The sequence below is a fragment of the Nothoprocta perdicaria genome, unplaced genomic scaffold, assembly GCF_003342845.1.
Source record: "Nothoprocta perdicaria isolate Ctin4 unplaced genomic scaffold, notPer1 scaffold_291, whole genome shotgun sequence".
In the NCBI taxonomy this organism is placed as follows: Eukaryota; Metazoa; Chordata; class Aves; order Tinamiformes; family Tinamidae; genus Nothoprocta; species Nothoprocta perdicaria.
The window spans coordinates 203,117-220,724 of NW_020455523.1; positions in this window are offsets into that span (position 1 = coordinate 203,117).

A 17,608-nucleotide genomic window follows, 5' to 3' on the forward strand; every position below is an offset into this window, starting at 1 on the left:
TTATGAATTGTATTTAATCATATATCTGCCTAGATGGTTTTACAGCTTCACACTGAAGACATGCTGAAGGTCAGTGAATTACTCAGGACTTAGAATGCCTGTCTGGAATAAGGGGGTATGTTGGGCATTTTGTGTCATGTGCCAAGTTTGTATTATGTGCCAGTTCAACCACCTTGGAAAGAGTTTTAGTAAACAGAACTTAAATATATATGTGTGTGTGTAGATATTTTCCTATGTAATTTTTTACTAGGTGTTTATTTTTCAGATTATACTTGCACAATACAATAATTTTGGACTGTATGCACTGCACTGCAAAGTTCTGTCTCTAACATGCCACATTAGATTCTCCCATACTGGCAATAATGTCTTAACACTTGAYCGTTTATAATTCCAGCCAAACTTTATTTGCCACTTCAATGACTGCTTAAATTTTGAAAGCTTGAAGTAGCTCCAGTGGATTGCACTGGTTGCAAGTACCACTGGTTTTCCAGTATGGGAAACAGTTGTGCTTCAAAGACTTTATGCAAGTGTTTTATTGTATATTTGCACAATTATTTATTACTGGAAAAATCAGTGAAATTAAATGGTAGGCAAAAATGATAGGCCTGGACCTTCATGTGTTGTGCATCTGAAAAGAACATTTGAACTGGGCTTTACGAAGGRCTTTAAGAACACGATCATAGTATTCTACAACTATTTCTTTTATGTGATTTCAGCATTAAACTTAGCTTCAGCAACTGAAATAATTTTCTGCTAAGGTTTCCCCTCTCAAGCTAGCCTTGCGGTGGGCACATGAGGAAAGAGATGGCATTTCCAGGGATGCCAAGGTCAAAACTCTCTGAAAAGGGTTCTTGCTCTTCCTTCTGAATCCTTTTCCTAGATGCAATTTGCTGACAGGACAGTTAACTTATTTACTAGCATTTCTAGGACACATTCTGCCAAGTCCTGCTTCCAGAGCTGCATCTTCATGTCGGTGAGCTCTCCTGCGTGTGCAACCTGGCTCATGTTTATGGCCATAGGAGGATGAGCCCTAACTGCCTTTCCCTGCTGAATGAGAGACATTGGAAATTGATATCTCCTCTGGGAACAAACGGAGTAAATCTACACAGTATGAAACTTTTAAGCAAGTTTTACCATACGCCTTGGTATCATAATTTTAAATTAGATTTGCTCAAAATGGAATTCCAGATTCAAGCTGACATCATAATATATGACCTCCAGTAGCTGGAAAAATTGAAAACATGAGACCGAGGGCATTAATTGTTGAATAGTTCATATACTTGCCCTGAATGTTCTTCTGAAATGTTAACACTGTTTTATTATATCCAAAAACAATTTGAAGTCTAAATTTATCCATATTGTCAGTACCTCAGAGAAGGTATTGAGGCTCATTTTATTATGCTTACCTCTGACCCAGACGTTTTGAGGATTTACTTAAGTGTGCAGAACTGCTGCCGTGTGTAACCTGCTGCTCCTAGTGAGGCTGAGAACGTGAGCACAATTGTAGGCTTCTGATTTGGCAGCAAGACCTGTGAGTTCCCAAACTGGTAGGTATGTACGGATGYAGTTGCAGGAGAACGTGTAAAAGGGCCTCAGCGTAGATACACCTGCAAAGTTATGAGGTGTTTTTTTTTGTTTTTAGCAGTTTTGATTTTGCTTTGGAAAGCGACTTCTAGCTAATTTTTTTTTGTAAAGGTTAGTTGTTGTAGTGTTGAATGTATTTGTTCATTAGTGTTTAATATGGGGTATAGTGAAAGCAAATTAATTTACTGGATATATGTATCTGACCAGGATTATAATTAAGAGGAACTTCCAAGTAATTTGATAGAATCACAGTTTTGAAATATTTTGTTGCTGCACCCATGTTTGGAATCTAATGAGATTTTCATTGATTTCTCTTTTCTTCATTTGTCATTAGTGTTTTTAGTAGTGTAATATTCAGAATTCAGTGGAGGTTCCCAAAGAAATAAATGTTGGATTAACTTGGAGTCTATAATGCCACCTCTAAAATATATTTACTTTTTATGCTACTTCATTAGTGTGATATACTCATAATTTGAGTTCAAATGTAGGTGACCTGATTGCAGTGTGAAAAAACACAAAGGGAGGAGGAGTCATCACTTTCCAAACTGTTCACCTGCTACTACTGAGTAATTTGATGACTCTCTAGTCTTGAAGTTTATAGCTCTTGCTTTTTCTGCTCTCCTCAAATAAAAGTTAAAGCTTTGCCTGTCATTTTGTATCTGTTTTGTTTTAATTGCATTTTTATCGTGACTTAAAAGTACTGAACGCGATTGGTCTTGTTTTACTTGTCCAAGTCAGCTTGAATGCTTGAAGGAGTTGGGGTCAAAATGTAGCATATTTTGACTCCATATTAGCRGAAATATTTGCATATTGTGCCAAGTGGTCTTGCATGTGCTGGACATACTTAGGCCACCATCAGAAGAACATTTCTAACAGTAGCCTGAGGGATGAAGGTGTTGCTTACCAGAAGTGGGACAACATAAAGGTTACTTGTGAGACATCCAGATGGCTGCAAAGTGTCTGTTTTCTACTACTAACTCTGCTTGTTTTAACATACTGCAGGGAAGAAGAGCAAAAGGCTGTTGCAGGCCTTGTGCTTGTGGTTTGGTGTGGTACATGAGCAAGAGGTGCAGACTCATTAGGGCCAGGATTAGTGYTGAGTAGGTGCCCAACACCTGAGGCCTGGTGGTAGCTCAAGCCAGAGGCAGGCTTGGCTCCCACCCCAGCTGTGTCGAGCTCCTGGTTTTAATTCCCATGTTCGTGGAGAGGAAACACCTACCCTTCCTCATGAAAATAAGTTTATATTGGTGTTTAAATACCTGATTTGTCATTTCAGAACCCTCTCATGGGAGAATTTGTTTCCCATATAGGCCAAGCCAGGCGTTTCAATATAGCTTTAGGTGCTTTTTGTAGGTGAAAATGAGCCTAGTTGACAGTGGGCTGCTTGTAGCTTTTGTGTTCTGCTTTATTGGGCAGTTCCAGTAGTAAACTGAACTTATTCAAGGAACTCTATGAAAAAGACCCTAATTGCCTGCGCTCAGTTATATTTTCAAAGAACTCCACTCTTTGCCTGTTTTTAGTTTAATGCAAGGTACATGGTGCAACTTGTATACGCATATTGTTTAAAGGCTTTCAATGGCCTGCCTGTCTGATCCATTTTAAGATTCCAGCCTTTTTCCATGACATSATTATTATAACAGACTTCCTAGAAAATATGAACAGCTGCTGTATATTTTTTCCCTGTGTTTYATATTAAAACTGCAGCAGCTTTTCCATTCTGTACAAATGACAGCAATAGGTCTGTCTGATGTGAAACAAAACGTCCAAGTAAGAAGCTGTGATACTGTTAACAGAGCAGTAATATAACAGGTCTCCATGTATGAACCGTTTCATAATGCAATAAGGGGTTGCTTATGCTGCTGTCGTGGTGGTCAAAGGTTGCTCCTATTTCCTTCCCCCTTCCCAACTCAACTGTGCATCATTAAAGATGATGAAAACAGCGTTGTACTCCCCTTTCTGGCCCACATGGCAATCTGCATGAAGTACTTTATTGCACTTTTTAATAATATTGCGATTATGTTGGCAGTGCATAGAAGCTTTAAAGTTCTTTTCAGTCCTTGCAGTTCAGGTCAGGGAAACTTGCTTCGTTATTCCTCTGCATCCTGGAGCTCAGTGTTGTTTAGAGGCTGTTTTACACAGACTCTGCRGTATTAAATGAAGATAGGAATTTATCAGTCACACTGTAAAGCCTAAATTTGTCTGTCTCCYTCAGTAAGTAGCTGAAGGATATCAGAGGAGAGGGGGTGTTGCAATAACATTGGACTACCTTTATCTTTCAGGTGCCTTGTTCAAGCAGAAGGTAAATTCTTATATTTCAGTTTGTGTGTCCAGTAACGAGTTAGGTGGCCAGTCTGAGGAAGCATATGTTGGAGCCTTAATATTAACTGTTGATGAGTTTTATTCAGCCTAGATTCAATGCTATTCTTAATTCTGTTTTTTTTGTGATGTTTCCTCCTCACGGTGGATAATAAGCACCTGCAGTTTGGTCTCCTGGGTGGCCAAGGGGCAGCAACTTAAGTGCCTTTTTTTTCTTTGCACTGTTGACAGGTAGATAACAGTGAGCTAACTTGGGGGGAGGAAAAAAAAAAGGGGGGGGATAGAAAGAAAGAAAAAAGAAAATGTCAGTGCCTCACAAGGTAACCATGCAGCCGTGCAGGTGGTGGAGGACACCTGCAAACTGCTTAYGTTACTGGTGGCCAGCTCCTGTTGGAGTGGCATGGTTAACATGCAACCAGTCTCTCTGCTAAAGTTAAGGAATTCCTCAAGTTCATTTTTTTGTCATGGTCGTCTTGTTGGCATGTAAGTAAGTGTTTAAAAAAAAAAAAACAAAACTGAAGGTCAGTGGAAGAAATCCAAGGTATAATTTCCAAAACAAAGAAATGCTGTGTAAAATGATTTCAGGTTGCACGTGTTAGGATGCTGCTTAGGCTGTGAGGGAAGGATTCTGTGTCCTTGTGTCATTCCTTTAAAATACACCGATTTAGTGAAAACGGTAGGATCTTACATTCTTGTGGTGATTTAGAGTATTTTTTTCTTAAAATACGGAGGAAACTTTGATGTCTGCTTTGCTTAGGCTGCAAGTCACTTGAGAAAATGTTCTCTGGCTATCCTGCATATTTAGTTGTTTGAGCTTATTTCTGGTGTACAGACACTCTGTGGACTACTTTATTGGTTCCCTTCAGTAAATTATCTAATTTGCTTTCCAAAAATAATGTTTTCTTTTCCCTCAAGAGAATGTTCCAGAGAATAACGGACACTTACATAAGTTCATATTAATAGATTTCTGAAAAACGTGACCAATCTTATAAATGTTTTAGCTACAAAAGTTATTCTTTTATTCACAAAAAAAAWGATCAAACATCAGGTGTAGACAAAGCACTTGAGTATGGCTTTGCAATCATTGATACTTTAATCTGCACTATGTACTGTATTTAATGATACTATTTAATGATAATGACCATATCTGATGTGAATTGCAAAGGAAAATTGTGGAATATTTTAACTAAAATTACCATTGGAAGTCTGAATCACAGAAGAATATAGGTCAGTGTTTATAGTTTGAATACAGAGAGATCTGGAAAATAGAAGTTATCCTTTACCAGACTGTTCTTCCCAAGAAGGATTTGTTTCACGTTTTGTTTCCTGCAGTTTCAAAGTAAGAACTCTGAAATAATGCTCAATACTTTTGCTGTAGAATCCTGCCCCCGCCTCCCCCCAAAAAATGTTGTTTTCTAAAAGCTTAGTTATATTTTTCCTATTGAGAGCCTCCTTACTTGGATACAGGTGAAATGGATATGCTAACAAAAATACAAATTAGTGATGTAAGGAGATGCAGTGACAAGTTTTAAATTCAGTATGTTTCAGAAATAATGACGTTCCATGTTAAGGCTGAAAAATTATATTCTTTTTTCTTTTTGTTCTGCCAATTAGACTGTCACCTGCTAAGAGCACTCTTTATAAGGCTGGCAATGTTTCCAGCAACATAGGAGAAAGCCCTTGGATGTCTATCTAAATAACTTTTTCTCATTTGTCCTAATAAAAACTCCTGGGAGCATTCACTGCAGATATCTGAGAATTTGTGTTCTCTTGGCACTTCCTAATATTGTGGCATTTGTCATACTTGGAGGCCCTTCTCATAGTTGACATGAATGGTCATGAGAAGGTTTGGAGTAATTTATATATATTTTGCCTCTGTGGCCATGAGCTTCAAGGTGCCCCAAGTTGGCAGTGAATATAATTTACGGCGAGCTGCTGACTTGAAAACCTGAAGCCTTGTTCTGTGTGAAATGAATTGGTGTCTGTTAGACCAAGTGCTGCTGGGCAGGAGCCTGCCTTGCAGAGGGGTAGGTACAACTGAAACTCTGTAGTGGTAAATTATGGTTGTAGTCACCGTGCTCAGACACGGCTACGTGAGGCAGGGTTTGTAGGGAGTGGTAATAGCTCGTATTGGGCAAAGCAGCACGGTTGGAAAAGAAAAACAGAGGAGCTTTTAGAAAAAACAAGCCCTTCTTTGGGTCTGTGCAGGACGGGCTTTCAGTGCCCAAAAGCTTGTCTGCTTTTTCCAACTGTATCAGCTGGTCTAATAAAAGATATTACCTCTCCTTGCAAGTTTGGTCTGGCTGGGACACAAGCGTTCCCGCTGGCAGCGTGAGCAGAAAGGCGGGAGCTCCCTCGGCCCTCCTAAATTCCCATTACCCTAACTCGGAGCAGGCAGGGATGCTTAGCTTCAGTTGGATCTTTGGGGCCCCTTGCACCAGGGGAATGGGATTCTCCCTGTGGATGCTCAGAAATGTCTTCCCAGGTTTTAGAGCTTGAGTGGCATGGAATTGAAAACAAAAATATGTGGTGTTTGAATGCAAGTTGGATCTAAAGGGGTCTGCTGTAGTTTCAAGACAAAAGAAATAGTGTTTCCAGCTCAAGAGCCAAAYATCTTAGAGTTTAGGGCAGAAAATGTTTATAGTATTGTATAGTTTTATAGCTACAGACTGGAGGAAAACAGCTCATGAATGACTTTCAGGGGCTAGGTGTTGTACCAGTGGCCTAGCAAATATCAGATGGAGGAAAACCCGCTCTGCTCTATGGAGGAATGAAGATCTGTGAAGAAAACACAACTTTCATTTACTGCCTCGAAGGACAGCAGCTATTCCAGAGTCACTGGGAGTCCTAGGTCCCCGTGAGGCTGCGGTTGTGATATGGGGGGGCTGGACGGGCGCCCATGGCAGTGAGTACAGGGCATAAATCAGTGATCCAAACCTGCCTTAAAGAAATGAAACGTACAACCACCAGCACAGAAGGGGTTGCAGCTGTGAGCGTGAGGCTGGCTGCAGTGTCCCTGCCACCTCAGAGCAATGGGTAGCGTGAGTCTGGACCTTGAAACTTGTGTCTGCCTGTGCAGGGAGACACATGCGGCTGTCATTCCGTGCTGCAGTTTGACCTCATTTCTACTGTTTTTTTATCTTGCAGTGCAACCTTATCTACTTTTCCCAAATCTAGGCTAATGTTGTAATAACATTGAATATTTTTGCCGGTGGCACAGGCTTGGGAGCCAGCCGATCAAATAATATCGTGATAAAATTCCAGAATTATGGCAGCAGTGAGATTGAACTAGAGTCTCTGYAATGCATGTAATCRCTTTTTATTACCTACAAGTCTTCGCTTAACTTTCCTGGATGTTGCGCTGGCAGAAATGAAAATCACTGGGTTTGTTTTCCTCAGTAAATGCAGTAGAAATGTGACTTGTATTTTTTAACTTCTCAAAGATGGGCCTGCAGGAAGAACAACTTCTTGAAAGTGTTAAGTTTTATTTTTTTTGACTTCAGCAAAATGCCCTTCTTTTCTCTCCAAAAACTGGTCGCTAGATGTTTTCACATACTTTATAGCATCTAAAGATTTTGGCACATTTTAGCATATGTACATTAATCTTTTCAGGTGGGATTTTTTGTAGATTTGCTTGTTTCATTATTATTTGGACTTTGCAGATACCCCAAAGATTTTCTTTTTCCCTCAAGGAAGCTTACAGTTTTCTCTTCCACACAACAYTCACCTTTATGCATCTTCCCCTTGATGTATGTATTACCACACCTGGCACCTCACCACAGAGCATTATTCCAAAGCCCTGCAGTGCCGCAGCTTTATTCTGGTGTTTCCTGATGCTGTAAAATATATGTGCCCATTCCCCTGGCATCCTTTCCTTCTTGCTTAGGATTTAAATCCTCTTTTCTTTGCTCTTCCCCTATCTTCAGTTAAGTGGATCAGACTTTCCCCTTTTCCTCAATAAATGCATTAATTCTCCATTCTTCAATTGCCTGCAGTACTAAGAACCTCTTCTATTGTTGTACCACAGTAACTAAATCTATACTGGTGGTAATTCAAGAACTCCTCTCTGTCCTTCTCTTTTTTCCCCTTTTTTCTTTTTAGAAGATAGAAGAGCTCTTTTTTAATGTTTGTCCAGTTTAGTCCCATATTGTCTAATCAGTGACATTTTCTGAAGGTTTGCCACCTCTGAGATTAGGTTRAGTATCTGACATTTTTTACATTGGATTCCATATCTTTCCCTCTTTGGAAAAGGACATAAAATYCCCAAACATGCTTCTATCACTAGATATTATGACTAAATTTTGTCTCAGCTTGTAGTAGAACATAAATGCAAGCTTAAAAAAAAGAGAAAGCTATCTTATTTTAAATATTCAGAAGTATGCAGTGTGTAATGTATCACCAAAACAAGAAGATAACCTTCTGGACAATSTAGTTGATTTTGCTCCGAATCTTGCTCGCTTAGCTACTTTAATTGTAGCTTATTTTAAAGAAGGATGAAGAAATCTAGTTTAATTTTGGTAAGGAGGAATTGGTTGTGGACATGCAGAAGGAGGAAAAAAGGGTTTTTCTTTCTTTTTTGTTTTTGCAAGAGAGATTTTGCAGCGGATGTAGAGCACAACAGATGATGAAAAGTTATTTTAGTGGCACCCACTTTTGGATGCCTGATTTCTTATGACTTGTGCAGCCTGAGTTTTTCCCAGAGGCTGTTTCTGAAGCRTTAATGCAGAGTTCCTCTGAGAGTGGTTTCCCACCGAGATTTTGTGACCGCACTGTTTGTCCAGCTGTCACTCGCTGTGTTCGTGATGTTTAATCCCATTGGCCAGCTCAGCCCAGCTTGTGGGAGGCCACTGTGTAAAAAGACCCACAGTTTCTGTGTGAAAACTGGGATTGGAGTGGGAGAGGGAAGGAGAGACTCGATGGTGTTGCCTCTGAGTCAAAGGCTGCAGTATCAACTCAGGAGATCCTCGTCATGCTTTGCTTTCCAAGTGGTCATTTGTCATGTGCAAGCTGGGCCCCTGATTAATCCAAGGGCAATTTGCAACCAACAAACATATGTGTTGCCATTTGACACTCTTGGGGAATGCAGGACGGGTGGCAAAGGATGTGTCAGGAGGGGTTGGAGCCATCTGGTCATGGGGCATAAATTCTCTGAACTGCCTGTGAGGAGCAAGTGGAAAAGGCAGCAGAGGAGGCAGGAGATGCTCAGTTTGGTGCCACCTGAAGGGTCGCAGCAGTAGGTGTGCAACAGGAGCATCACATAAAGGCTTGGGTCCATGTACCATCAACCCGTAGGGCATTATTTGCCTAGGAAAGAGCCCCTGAATTCCCATGTGCARAGGAAGGCTGTAGGAGAAGCTCTGAATTGCCTTTGAGTTAACAAGCAATACGGACAGTTAATTAGCTTATAACTGGTTACATGCTTACAGGCAGGGAGATGGTTGGCTATGTTTCTGACTCTATGATTAGAAATCATTTGCTTTCTTGCCATGTGTTGGGCATCCTTGCTATGTAGGCACTAAATCAGTTTGCAGCTTCATGGTAGGGTCCATACCAGACTTTCCTTTTGCTTATTATTGTTTTCTTTTCAGCTGGTAGCTATTTGATGAAATATTTAGAAGTGAGACGGGTAGGAGGCAGGGAAGTTTTAAAGAAAGTTCTTTTAAAGGAAAGAGGTAATGCCTTGTCAGACTTTTAAGTCTTATTTTTAATAATTTAGCACTTTGATATATGACCTCTTGATCATTACTTTTTAGCACTTTCCAAAAACATGTTGAGAAGAGTGATGGGAAACAAGTTGAAGACTGAATAATTGTGGAAACATCCGTAGCTGACTGAATGAGTTATGATCGTYGGTCAACAGAAAAGTTCTGGTGAACAGTGACAGTTTTTCCAATGGTTCCTTAATATTTCTACCGTTTCTCTGGTCCATTGTTTAGGTCAGATGCGTTTTCAAGACCATTATGTAACTTATTTTGGTGATTTCATTAGTCATCAATCCTTCTGCTCTCTTCCTGTATGTTTTTTCCTTGAAGTCAGGCTTTGCCAAGCAAGCTTTTTTTTTAAAAGGGGTGGGGGGGGGATTAAAAGCTGCTTTGAATCACAAGACTAAGCAGTTATGTAAACTTTTGACTAATAACAGGAATTTTAATGGGCCTAAGTAACACTCAATTTCATACGATTTGTATAATCAATGCTGAAGACTGTTCTGAGACAGCTGGGACTGTTCAGCCTCCAAAAGTGACAGCTCAGGGTGGATCTTATCCATATGCATCGGTACCTGAAAGGAGGAGTATAAAAGACAGAGGCAGGCAGTTCTCAGCAGTGTCCAGTGAAAAGAAAAGAAGGAATAGGCACAAACTGAAATGTAGAGTTTTCGGTTAAAATGCAAGAACTCCCCTTTTCCTGCAGGGCTAGTTGAACTGGTGCAGATGGCTCAGAGTTTGTGGAAAGTCCATTCTGGGAGATGCTCAAAACCCTCCTGGACAGGGCCCCAACAACCTGGTGGATACAGCAATTGCTGTAGGTGCTTTCGGACCTCAACTAATCAATTAAATTAAACTGTGACTCGTTGAATTTCCTTGCTTATCTAAAAGGTAGATGCCTTGCTTCTCACTAGAACTTGAGCGGCCAATTTATTGGACTAGCCTGAAGATGATTTATGTAGCTCTCCTATTGGAGGGAAATAGACAGCCTCTTTTTAGATGCAGTTGATAATGACCCGAAACACAGCTATTTCTGTGTAAAAACCCATCCACAGTAAAGGCAGCCTTTGCTTAGATAGCCTGCTGTTTATGCGCTCCTAGTTAAAGAGAATATATCTACTTAGATGAGTAATAAAATTAACCCATTGAGTTTTTGGGTGAGATTTGGTGTGCTGCAAGCTCCTCCTGTGATGAGTATCTCGGCTTGCAGAGGGAGAAGACACGAGAGGGCTGAAAGTGGGAAAATTTAGCAGCAGGTTTTGGKGCTGTCAGTGTGATTTACAGCCAGGGCAGGGGGAGGATTACGGCGAGGCTGGTGTAGACTGAGTGCAGTTCTTGAGCTGCCTTCAGTAGCAGCGTCAGTGTGGGGCGGCCGCTGTTGTAACCAAAGATAACATCTGACCCAACAGCACTAAATCTTAAATCGGGAGGCTCTGTGCTTTTAATAGAACATATTGTGGTGGTGGTTGGWTTATTGTGCTCTGCATGTGAGGAAGAAGGAGGCGTCTGAGGGTAGCTGAAGAAACAGGGGAATTGCATCTAGTTACACACGTACACTTGAGTGATGCCAGGCTAACGAGCTGTGCTAAGAAGTAAGTTTTATAGGAGTGCCCTTGAATYGACAAGCTGGATCCCCTCGCTGTGTGGTGCCGTGGTACCTCTGCTGCCGYGCTCCGCAGGAGCCGCCTTCCGGCGTTGCTCGGGTAGCAGAGAACAAATAGCCTATTTATTAAAGTCGATACTCTTTCAGYTAATAACGAGCAAGCACTTAAAATAATCTGTCAACAGTCAGGTTTGTTTGGAGTCGTGTGCGATCTTCCTGCCTCCTCCCCGGAGCCTGGAGTATTTATGACTTAGGAACAAAGATGCTTAGTGGCCAAGGTAAGTGCCGGCGTGCTGGAAGAACAAGAGCACGGACGCGAACCCGTGCAGCCTGGTAGAAAATGGTTAACAGGGCACTGAGCATTCAGTGTGGCCCTCCTCCTTGGCAAGGCGCTTCATGGCCCGGCTCTCTGTGGTCACGCTCATGAAGAGCAGGTTCACGCCTCATTGTAGGCCTGACTTGTGTTGGTTAGCCTGCAAGGAACATGATGCTGTTGCATGTTCGTTCTGGCCAAATGTGCCCCGTTTCCTTATGCAGGTTCCTGCCCTGAGTGTGTTGCCCATCACCCCAGGTAGGTTGGGTGTTTTGTGGGATTGGGGCCTTCGATGACATTGGGGTAAAAGCCACCCTTAAACACAGAAAACAAGTTAAGATCTAAGTTGATGTCTTGCTCGTTAACTTTATGACCAAAAGCTAACAAATATTTCAGTATAGAATTTACAGAGCTTAGCGAACTTGGGAGATGCAAATTTTGTTTCACTTAGTGCTACCTATGGACATCACTTTATAGTTAAATGGAATTCACTCTGAGTAAAAGCTGTTAGAAGGGCATATGATGTAAAGATAAATCTGTTCCAATCTCACTGCAACATTTGGCACTTGTTCAGAGTTTCAAATAAGCAGCATCAAGGAAGAAAAAGGATTTTTTTAAAAATTATGCTTTCTCCTGACATTTTAAGTACTTCCTCTTTGAGGGATGTTAAAACATTTTTATGGTCAACATGGAAAACTTTGAGACCCTCTTCCTTTCAGAGTTTCCTTCTCATAGCTCAGCTGTATGTGTGCTGCAGATAGCATACCGGAGTAAAACCAGAATCAGCATCACTGTTAAAAGTATSCATTCTTGTTGCCATGGCTGAGAAAAAGAAAATGGTTTGTTAGCTGAAGAAAATAGCAATTGTAATGGAAAACAGATAATCATTGAGGCCCTGGGGGAGAATAAGCTAGAAAATTAGAATCATAGGAGCCCAAAGTTCAGGTTTTGCAGACATTGGCTTAAATTTTCATCTTTCAGAAGCAGAACAGTGTGCAACCATGTGCAGCTTGTCTGTGCATTTCTCCAAATTATATCACCAGAATCATAACACTGTTCTGCCTTGCAGGCATGGGGAGAATCCTGTGRTCTTGTCCTTATATTAAGGGATCTTTTTAGTTTTTATTGCTTCCTTTCCAACCTCTTTGCCAGTGGTTTTCTGTGGCAATAGTAACTTTACTGATAGGGCCTTGAATAAACATCTGAGGTTTTTGTTAAAGATGTCCTAAACTTTGAAAATAAMTGATGATATTTTAGTTGTAAATAAGGTCATATTCTTGGAAGAAAAATTTAAAAGTTTTAAGCAAGAGTTATCCTTTAACTCAAGCTTGTATGCAGGTGAATTTCAAAGTGTTTCACATGTTGAATGTCTGAAAGTAAGTTTGCCTATGAGGAATTTTATCTGTATTCTAACCAACTTCCTCACAGTACAGGGGTGGATGTTGCATGACTGCRTTTTGAACATCTGACCTATTCATTTCCTATGGTCCTGCTTAGCTCAAACCTCATTGCATGTGCCTGGGAATCAGGCTTGCCTGGTGGTGTTGCAAATGTGAGTATATATGGCCTATGAGTGTCCATTCACACAGAAATGTGAAGTCTCGCTTTGTAAACTGAAGTTGAACATAATGGTCACTTGGTGGGAAAATCAAGCCTTGCTTATCTGAGTATCAACCTTGCTGATGGTCTGCTTTTACAAATTCCCTCTTTCTTTATTGTCTTATGTTATATATGATAGAAATAATCAATTTGTATTCTTTTGAAATGATGCTCTTGAATGTTCCAGAGGCGAACAGTATTACTTTTGTGATGCATCTCCCYGTTATTCATCCGCATCATGAACACAACATGAAGTGGTTAATTGAATTATCCTTAACAGCTTCTCTTCCCAAATGCTGTTTAACAGTGCCTTCCCAAGGTATGCTTCACTGCTCAATTGGTTCATTACTGTCACGTCCATTTTCCTTTTTGGTTAAGCAAATGTGAATTCTTGGTCTGTCTGGGCCTCAAAGGGGAAGGAGGCAAAGGGTGAGCAGATGCCACTTATTTCTCAGTGTGAGATCACCAAGTTTAGTTTTCTTAAGGTGGAATGCATTTACGAAGCAGAAATGAAGTTCAACTTCTGGATGGTTATATATCATATGAAAAAATCTCTGCTGTAATTTCTTCAAATTTTAGTGGTCAATGAAGTGAAAAAAGACATCAGAAGACAACTGGTTCAGTCTGGCTTACTGAGTTCAAGTTCTTACACTTTAAATTTTGCAGCTTAAGTTCACTTTCATTATTTCTAGGTGTAGCTGTCTTCCAGGAATTGCTAATGTACTTGCTAAACCTCTTGTGCTAGATTCTTGAAGATCTGAGATRGCACCTGACACGCTGCACTGGTTCAAGTGCGATTAGAAACAAAGCTTTTAGGAAAGGATATCAGTAGGGTAGACACAGGTAGAGAGGAATAGCCCTGTGGACTTCTTTCTGAAAAGTTCTTTATTTGGCACACTTCTAATTCCAGCTATATTCCTGCAACTTTGCAAAGGCAGAGAGAAAAGCAAGTTGGATGAACGTTGCTGGAGTCTGAAACTTCAGAAACTTAACTGCTCTGTGAAACTTGGAATGAGCAAATTGGCTTGAAGGCTTTGCACCTGACAGTTCACCAAGGCATAGAAGTTATCTGTGGCATCAAAATGATTTTTCGTTTCAAGAGAAAAAGATGTSTAAGGCTTCTGTTGTATCTAGGAAAAGTGCCTAAACTAAGATTTTATAAGGAGGAAAAGCAGTATCCCTATCATTAGTCACGTCTGATACTGAAAAACTCAGGCTGTCACACTGTACAGTAAAAATAGATAAAAGTGATGACAGGAGAGCAGTAACTTGGTGTACAAGATACAAAGAGCCCTTCCAAAGCTGCTGCTGATGAGAGGTGGGGGGAAAGGAGAGCTAGCCTATCTTTCAGGAGATAAAATTACAGGAGGTGATCCAGGACATGTCCTAACCACCTGACAGTCCTCTGAGCCTCAGGATGGTCTTCTGAGTTCACGCATAAAGTTTGGRGGAAAGTGCAGAGGGCAACAAGTTGGTTTTTTTTTCCCTTTAAGTCTTTGAGATATATATAAACTAATCTCTTGTAGCTCTTTTCTGCAGTCATGCTGCATTTGATGTTTTACTTGGGCAAAGCTGGTGGTGAGGTCATCTTGGTTTTTGATGCCGCTCAAGGTGTTTGTGCTACGTGCCCCACAGTGCTTGTCTGGGGCATGCAGCAAGTTGCAGCAGATGGAAAAGGAGAGGCCAAAACTGGTGCAAGCAATCTCGCACCGTCGTCTTAATGCCCAGTGTCTTAGGGTTCGGAGGGATGTCTCGGAAATGGCAAGGCTGCTTTTGGGATGGGATTTTTACATGTTAGTTTTCTGGGAAAGTCAAAAGCCTAACTTTTGAAAGTTCGGAACAGGGTTGTGGGCTCCTGTCCACAGTGCTGGGTCGTGCCTGCAGGCAGGCTGTGCATAGCTCCAAAAGTGGAATTTGGGCACCAATATCTATATTGGAGATATAGAGCAGCAGTTTAATGTGCATGTTTTCGTCACATGTCCCATACTCATGTATCACAGCTGGATAATATTTAGATATGTGTTGTAAAAGGGGARACCTTGGCTGTCAACCAAAACAGCAAAATTTTGCTTTTTGTGTTCTTCCATTCTCTTCTTTTTCCACCTGTTTGCAGACAACGCTCAGGTTTTTCAGACTGGCCTCATGCTTGCCCTCGTGTGCCTGGCTTGGCCCTCCAGTGTCGGCAAGGCTGGCTGTGGTGGAGGGTTTGCAGGCGGGTGCAGAGCCAGCGTGTGGCTCCGTGCCCTGTGCGGTAACATGGACCTGTGCAAGCAGCACCCGTGTTTATAGAGCATTACGTAGCCGTACTGGGAAGGCGCATGGAGAGGGGCTGAAATGGAAACCTTGGCTGTGCCCAGGATGGTTTTGTTCTTTATTACTTGAGCAGCTTTTTTTCTTASAGACAATCCCCCTGGTCAAGTGTAATCTTCTCGTGGTGAGTCAGAGCGGCCCTGCTTGGTGTTGTGACCAGGTGGAAGCAGCAGATTTGAAATGAGGTGTTTGGTGGGAAGTGGTTGATTGAGGGTCATTCCCAGAACCTGTTCATGCTGTGCCTGGGAAAAGGCAGTGCTGGTTGCATCAGGATGTTCTCCAGTGCTGACGGATGTTATCCACAGCTATTGTGGATTGCTGGTTGATTCTTCACTCTGCTGCCTGCTTGGAAAGGTTAGTTATACTTATTAGGGGAGACAAATCTGCCCCCAGGGCCGAGTGCTTCTCAAAGGCAAGGTAGGACAGAGGCCCTGTGGGATGTGCCCTGATGAGCAGTGGGGAAAGGGCTGGTTGCAGCCCAGGTGTTGCAGCCCAGCTGCTGTAACCCTCTCCTACCTTTGCCCAGGCAACTCCATGCAGCTTTTGAAAAATGAACCTTTTTSCATTACTCAGAGTATCTTTTTCAACAACCTCCTCAACACATGCCAGGCTGCTGAGTTCATTAGTCTTCTTTGTTTGCATATTCTAGGGTATAATTTTAAAAGCTGGGTTGCCTAAAAAGGGGATAATTCTTCTAAAATGCTCTGCTGGCAGCAACATGTGAAATTTGTACAATTCAACATTTATGTTTACTATGGTTAGCTCAGAAAAGATTAATGTGTTGCTTAAAGAACACAGCTTTTCCCTGAATGAAATTTATCAGTTGACAGCCTGGAATTACTTCTTTAAGTTAAGAAAATATAGATTTTGGCACTGGTTGAAGATTTTTGGGGGTGAGTGGGAGGGTGACTTGCAACTCCAGAGGGTGTTAGACATGCATACGGAATAAGTGCTGAAAACACAAGTGTGTTAAAATAACTTAAAGCTGGAGATTGGAATTAACAAATACAAGGAAATGTAAGATAGGGCTCACATTAGATCCTTAACTTTGCCTGTTAACACCATCATTTTGCATGCACAGGGCGAGTGATATGAGCCCCTATGCACAGGGTTAGGAAAGCATGAGATTAGAGGCTTCCAGATAAGAAAAGCAACTTATATGAGAACCTGTAGAAAAACAGGTATGTATTTTATGRTTGTAATGGTCATAAATTCCTAAGTGTATCTTTTAGGCTGCATTTCAGTTTTAGCACTTGTTGCCACAAGCACCAGAAATAYTAGGAAACTGCTTTGGGAAATGCAGCAGGCCAGATAGAAATGTGTGGTATATGGACAATTAACACTAACAAAAGTAATCGGCTGGGAAATTTTCACATAATGGAGCTATCCCAGCAGATGGATGTGGCTTAAAAAAAAAAAAAGCTTCAAGAAGCAGCTGTCTCATAACCAGTGAATTTTATAGAGTGCAGCACTGTCGCGCATCGGGGAGATTTACAAATAAATGATGAATATAAGCTAAAAACTCCCATTTCTTCCCTTTTCCTCACCCCAGCTTTATCTGTGCTCATGTCTGAAGGCGATACAGATGTTCTTTCCTCTAGCAACCCTGCTAAAAGGCAGCTAATGAAAAGTGAGAGAAAGCACGGTTGTTGAAAGGCGACTAATCGGAGTGTGTTTGGACAGAGTAGATTAATAGGCATTAGTCACCGTGCTCGGAGTTTCTGTGTGTGAGGGAGCACATCCTCGCCTTCCTGCAGTCTCCACAGGCAGCTAGTGTGCGCAGACAAATGAGCTACCCCTGGAAAACTTGCCTGGGCTGTGCAGAGCATCATCTCTTCTGTATTTTCCCCTGTGTTTTTATCATGGCTCTGAGCTAAGGTGGCTTATCTGTTAAGAAGAGGCACAGAGATGCCTTATCTATTGCTAGGGATTATAAACTGCAAGCAGGTCCTGTGTTGTTGAACAGCTCACATATACTAGGTGCCCCCCAGGCTTACAGTTAGGGAGGTTGTTTACCTCCCTGTAAAACTTGGGCAGGATTTAGGCGGTTTGAGAAGGGTGTCGAGATGCTGCTGCCACTGCCAGTGTCTCACTTGAGAGAAGAGAATAACCTCYGAGTTGAACCTGACCTGGTCAGAAAGATCTTGGCCAAACCCTGCATGAGCTCTGCTGGTGATTTTG